General features: G+C 43.9%; 1 protein-coding gene across 1 annotated transcript in view; it reads right to left on the reverse strand.

Annotated features, from left to right (window-relative positions):
- Positions 1–3,366, reverse strand: part of LOXHD1 (lipoxygenase homology PLAT domains 1) — a 929,469-nt gene extending 926,103 nt beyond the window's left edge. Inside the window, exon 1 of the mRNA XM_069218871.1 lies at positions 3,114–3,366. The gene's annotated coding sequence lies outside the window, so the exon portion shown is untranslated. The remainder of the gene's footprint in view (positions 1–3,113) is intronic.
- Between the last annotated feature and the right edge of the window lie 2,634 nt (positions 3,367–6,000).

The following is a 6,000-nucleotide window of genomic DNA, read 5'->3' on the forward strand; positions in this document are numbered from 1 at the left end:
GAGGCAGCTTCTAACATCCAGACATAGCATTATATTATGTCTGTGCTTCTATTATATAAACGATGCACTGACCTCAAAAGGAAAGAAGGGCATTCCAGCTGCGAACATCCTGGGATCAATGCTGTATTTGTTATGCAGCTCTGCTTTCGCTAATCTACCGGCTTCCAGAAAGGATTGCCATTCACGCCGCAGGCTGACATTACTTCAAGTATGGGGCTAAGGCTAATCCTGTAAATCGAGCAGGCAGAATGGTAAAACTGTTATGCTCTCTATAGAGTAATAGGGTTAGGTAGGAAACTCTAGAATAGCTAGAACTCACTTATCATGGCTGGATTATTTATCATCTTTACCATGCTGATAAAGCTGGTTACTTTGCTTTGTTTCATCTGTCTAATTATTGCAGCTCATTCTCTCCTGGCAAGATTATGATTCTTTCAATAAGTGTATTGAAAACATATTACGTATTTCTCTTGATTTTCTCCTGGGCATGCATGAGTAATACAAACTAAAGAGTGTGATCTGTTTCCACGACTTCCCTGGAGAGTCAGAGTGCCATGTTCAGGTTGCCATAATCATCTTTTGTCCTGATAGGGTTAGGGGTTTGGGTGAGGCACTGTGAGGAAGCCAGAAATTGGGCCAGTGATTTCTGATGGTGTTGAAGGCCTCAGTCCCCCATATTCTGAAGTTTCATTGGCCTATTATCATAAAAGGGGCCATATAACAGGCCATCCAAAAAGATATAGGAAGCTCTACTACTCACCTAAAAAAAACACAACAGAAGACAATACCTTTAAACACAATTAACACGTTCCAAAAGACCTGCGAATTCGATTGTGATTCCCCACCAAACATTATTGAATGTCCAGGCTTAATATGGCAGAAATCATTTGGAAATAGTCAACAGGAATTCAAACTAAAAAACTGCACATTTAACATCAAGTTAAAACTTTGTCACTCAGATATTTCAACAATATGAAGTTGACATTTTGACATTAAACACTATGATGGAATGAAATGCTACATGCCATTGCTCTTGTTTAGCACTGCTAAACGAATGATGCAGCGGCAGAAACCTAAGCTCAGGCCACAGACTGATCTGAAAAATGCAATGTCCCCACTCCCCCCCACCCCAAATTCAACAAACAAACTGTCGGTCTGGTGTCCTGAAAACAAAAGCTTAGGAACAGTTGTAGGAGTCTCACCCGGCTTTTCTGATATTCATTATATGTGTTTGCAGTACTTAAGAGAGGCCCTCCAAAGACTGGTGAAAGGTGCATCTGTTTTTTAGCTTTACTTGCTGCTAGCGTCATGTGTACGTTCTGGGAAGGGGAATGATGCTAGTGTGTAAATGTAAAAAAATAAAAACAAAAAAAATAGTGTTTCTGGAGGAAGTCAGAGGGCAGGCACACCTCATGATGTGATAGCCAGCCCATCCCATTGTCATTCCACCTCTGACATTAGCCTGCTGGCTCGACTTCATGTGCATGTAGTCAGGCTCAGTATATGTTTGTTAAGGCTGTAACAGTCTTTCACATTGTCTACCAGGGACGGAGCCCTTAGCAGACCAAAAACCCAGCCCACCAACTGGCCTCAGCCAGAGGCCCATCAGCCAATTGCCCAACTTGCTAATCCGAGGCTGCTTCTACCCCAATTTAGAGCATTTATTTTACTACCAAACTAGGGGATTGAGGGAACTTCCCATGGCAATGCCCAGCCTGCATTGTTGCCCTTGAATGAAAAAATGGTATAGGTAATGCGCTGCCATGATGAATTGAAATTGAAATTGCATTTATATAGCACTTACTACCTCTGACGAGGCGTTATACAGGTGGTCACACACGAGTTTCTTGCAGCAGAAGATGTGTCCAGTTTTCCTGAAGATCTACTGCCACCCTACTGATCATGCTGTATTGATGTTTCTCTCGTTCTTTCATCCTCCAACATCTTGGACCTTGATAGGGAATCCTTTTTTACTCCGCCCAGGTCAAGGTACTGTTCTCCCAGTCCACAAATGTCCCAGTTTACCAATTGCCCACCCTTTAAATGTAAACAAGGGCCTAGAGCTGCAATTTGGGTGGAATGCCTAGGCCAGTGATTTAAACCAAATCCTGCCTTACTCCTGAATTTGATCCCAATCTGGTCTTCTCTCTCCCGAGGTAAAGAATGGAACCTAGGAAGGACACCAAGCATGCCTTAAAGCGATACCATGACCATCACCTAGGCATTCTAGGCCCTGTAGTTAGCCTAAGGGATATGATGAAAACACTCCTACTAACTATAATAATCTTTATGGCCCTACTCTGAGGAGCTAGGAGCAGACGGCCATGTGGTTCCTGGGTGATGTTACTACCAACATAACTGCAGAGTGTTTCAAGTTTGTGCATTTGGGATTGTAAAAAAAAAAAGGGATATTATTTGAAAGGGATAAGTATCAGCCACATGTAATAGCCACAATCTTTATCAGGGTGAACCAATAGTCACCAGCTAAGGCACAGAGAAAAACAGGCAGGCTCAATTTAGAGCAATGTGCATACTATTTTACTAAAACAGTAATAAATAAAACAATAGAAAACCCAAAACAAATTAGAAAAATAGAGTAATATTTAACAAACAAAATGACACCAGGATAACAAAAATCCAATAAGGGGGACTGAAGATACAATTAGCTAAACTTCTAATTTGTGAATGATTTGTTAAAGTTTTAAGTTTTAGAAACAGCACCAAGAAGCACAAAGTGCCAGTGATAGTCAATCCTCAAGGCAGCCCAAGACTTCGGTACAATTTGATCTTGGCTGCCATGAAGCGCGGCTCAGACACATTAACAAGGTTGGTCCTGCTCAAAGAGTTTATCTTCTGATTTTAGTCCTTAAGGTCCCAATCTACCACAGAAGTACACTTCTAAAGCCCCCCAAGACCTCAAGAGAGACTCACAAGGTGAGCAGAGGTTCACACTCTGTGCTATCACGTTGTATACAACATACTGATTGAACATCAAACTTGGTGACGGTAGCGGCTCGCTGTGCAGCCAGGGGAGCGTCAGCACAGCTGGCTCGCATTAAGGTTGGAGTTAATGCGCCAGCGCTGCTGTGCACTTGGCAGTGCGCGCGCATTACCTGAGGAGGACGGAGGAAACGATGCGCTTTCGGAGATTGCGAAGCGTAGGGCCAGCACTCACGGGAACGCCGTCCTGCCGCCTCTCGGAGGGTTCCTTGCTCACCCCGGCGCCCGTCGTTAGCACCCAGGGGTCTATTCGTGAAATGCAGCCTCAGTGTACCCCGGCGGGTGGCTCTTTCCCTCCTCTGTGCCCTCGGTCTCGCAGGCGGCGACAGACATTGCTTGTTGCCGGGAGTTGCTAAGGACGCAGGAGCCGCTGTTGCCAAAGGCCCCCGGGCTTCAAAGAAAGCAGCAGCCAGGCGACAGGCAGCAGGGATGGGCGTGCCAGCCACGCACATGAAAGCGAACCAGAGAGGCTGCGGGGCGGTGCACGCACGTGCACCAAGGGCCCTTTGTTACTGCGTGGCAGTGCACGCACATGAAACCATTCAAGTAGCATCACTGTGGGGATGCACGCACGTGGAGCCAGGGCCTCTTGTTTACTGCCCTGCGGTGCACGCGCGTGAAACCAGGGCCTCTTCTTGTTTGCGGGGCAGTGCACGCACGTGAAACCACGGCCTGGTGTTCCTGAGGGGCAGTGCACGCACGTGAAACCAGTCAAGTAGTATCACTATGGGGAGTGAGCCAGGGGAGTAGTTTATGACTACGAGGAACGCACGCACGTGAAACCAAAGCCTCCTGTTACTGCGGAGCAAATAATCATCCCCACAGACAGGTGACAGCGATTGCCGACTGCACCTGTTGACAGTGTACCCTAATATTTAAATTAAACAATTTTAAGGTGTTTGGAACGAGAAACACTTCAGAATTTGTACATTTTTATAAAGGGCGAAGAACATTTGTAAGAAAGTGTATTTGTGTGATTGACTACGGACTTTAACGATAATATGTAGGGAGTTCCCTAATCGCGTTTGCATCTTTTCATGATTGCAGGGGCGTAACAAAGGCAGCATGCCCCCGCAGCCCCGGTGGTGCAGGGAGAGAGGGCGAGGCCCTGAGCTGCAGGAGGACACTCAGCACAGCACCTGTCCTGAGTGAGTCCGGAGCCCCCCACCCCTCCATGTTCTTTGCAGAGGCCCGTCCAGTTTGGTTACATCACTGAATGATTGACTTCAGAGGATACTGATGTCTTTTTTTGGTGTCTATGATACCCTTAATCTTGATTTATATGCTGTTCCTATGAAAGGAAAAGGCGGAGACAATATGCTGTGGGTGCACTCCCCAGTTCAAGGTTCGGGCATCCAGTGCCAGAGAGCAAGACCTGTTCACAAATGGATTGTGGAGTCCCTCAAGTATTACTTCTGTAGTACGCTTTCACTTACTCATACATACCTTCTTGGACGTCAATTCACCAAAATGCCAGGGGTAGCGGAAGTGACATCATACGCCACTTCATCTTTACTTTCAATCACACACACACTCTTACAAATACACATACGATCACTCATACACACGCTCTCTTTTACATAAAGACACTCTCACCTACATGCATGTACACAACATGCATTTAAAAGTGTTTTTTACTTACCTCAGCTACCAAGGAGGGTTATATTCCAGGTAACTGTGTTCCATTTTTTAATTACACAAATTGTGACTAATATATTATTATTATTATTCACTATTAATGTAATTAAAAAAACTGATTGAAAACAAGGACATGAAGCCTCAAACATCATCTGTAAAGGCTAGCCACGCCTGTGTTCTAGGCACTGATTTTGCCACCTTTGAGGCCAGGGGTCATGAAGGCAGTGCCAGGGGTTTGCAAGGGGCAAGATGGGGGTCACAGCTGACAACCCCTAAATTGCGTCCATCCTTTGTAAACTGGCTCCAAAACATTAAAATGAGAATACAGTGAGAATAGGTAGTGCATATTCATATACAATTAGTACAAACAGAAATTATTGTGCCCTCCTTTCAGGTTTACTAATAGTTTTTTTTTTTTACATTTCATCTGACACTTTAGGAACTCGTTGAATAAATTAAGTTAGTTTAATATTAAAATATATATATATATATTAGAAGATGTTAATATATATATATATACTAGAAGATGAAGGATCACAAGAAAAGAACTGCCAGCCAGGGCAAAAATCTGGATCCCAAAGGATGTGTCACAAGAAAATCTATTATCCAAGAAAGAAGTGACTCAAACAGATGATCTCGCCAAAGAAAAAATATTTATTTCCACTACAACATTTCAACTTCCGCCTTCCTCAGGTAGTACAAGATGGTTTGCTCAGTGGCTGCACAGCTGACACTGCTGGATTTTCAAAAAGCATCATGAGTGAAGAGTCCAACTGGAATGTGGAATCAGTGCAGTCCTGAGAACTCTTCAGATATGCAGAAATCAAGTGGTATTGTCAGTGATGTTCAGTCCATCTGGATGCAGTGATTTTAAACGTCACATCCAGAAATTTTCTCTGATGTCCAGTAGTTCATCCTTTAAAACATGTTCCACAGGGAACATCTTCAAATCTTAATTATCAGCAATAATTAACAAGAAACTTGACCAGCCTGTAGCCAATCGTTTTAACCTTGTGGACCATTCACTATCAGATTTGAAGATTTTCCCTGTGGAACATGTCTTAAAGGAAGAACTACTGAACATCAGAGAAAACTTCTGGATGTACCGTTTAAAATCACTGCATCCAGATGGACTGAACATCACTGACAACACCACTTGATTTCTGCACATCTGAAGAGTTCTTAGAACTGCATTGATTCCACATTGTAATTGGAATCTTCATTCATGATGCTTTTTGAAAATCCAGCAGTGTCAGCTGTGCAGCCACTGAGCAAACCATCTTGTACTACCTGAGGAAGGCGGAAGCTGAAACGATGTAGTGGAAATATATGTTTGTTCTTTGGTGTGATCATCTGTTTGAG

Source organism: Pleurodeles waltl, chromosome 1_1 (assembly GCF_031143425.1).
Source record: "Pleurodeles waltl isolate 20211129_DDA chromosome 1_1, aPleWal1.hap1.20221129, whole genome shotgun sequence".
In the NCBI taxonomy this organism is placed as follows: Eukaryota; Metazoa; Chordata; class Amphibia; order Caudata; family Salamandridae; genus Pleurodeles; species Pleurodeles waltl.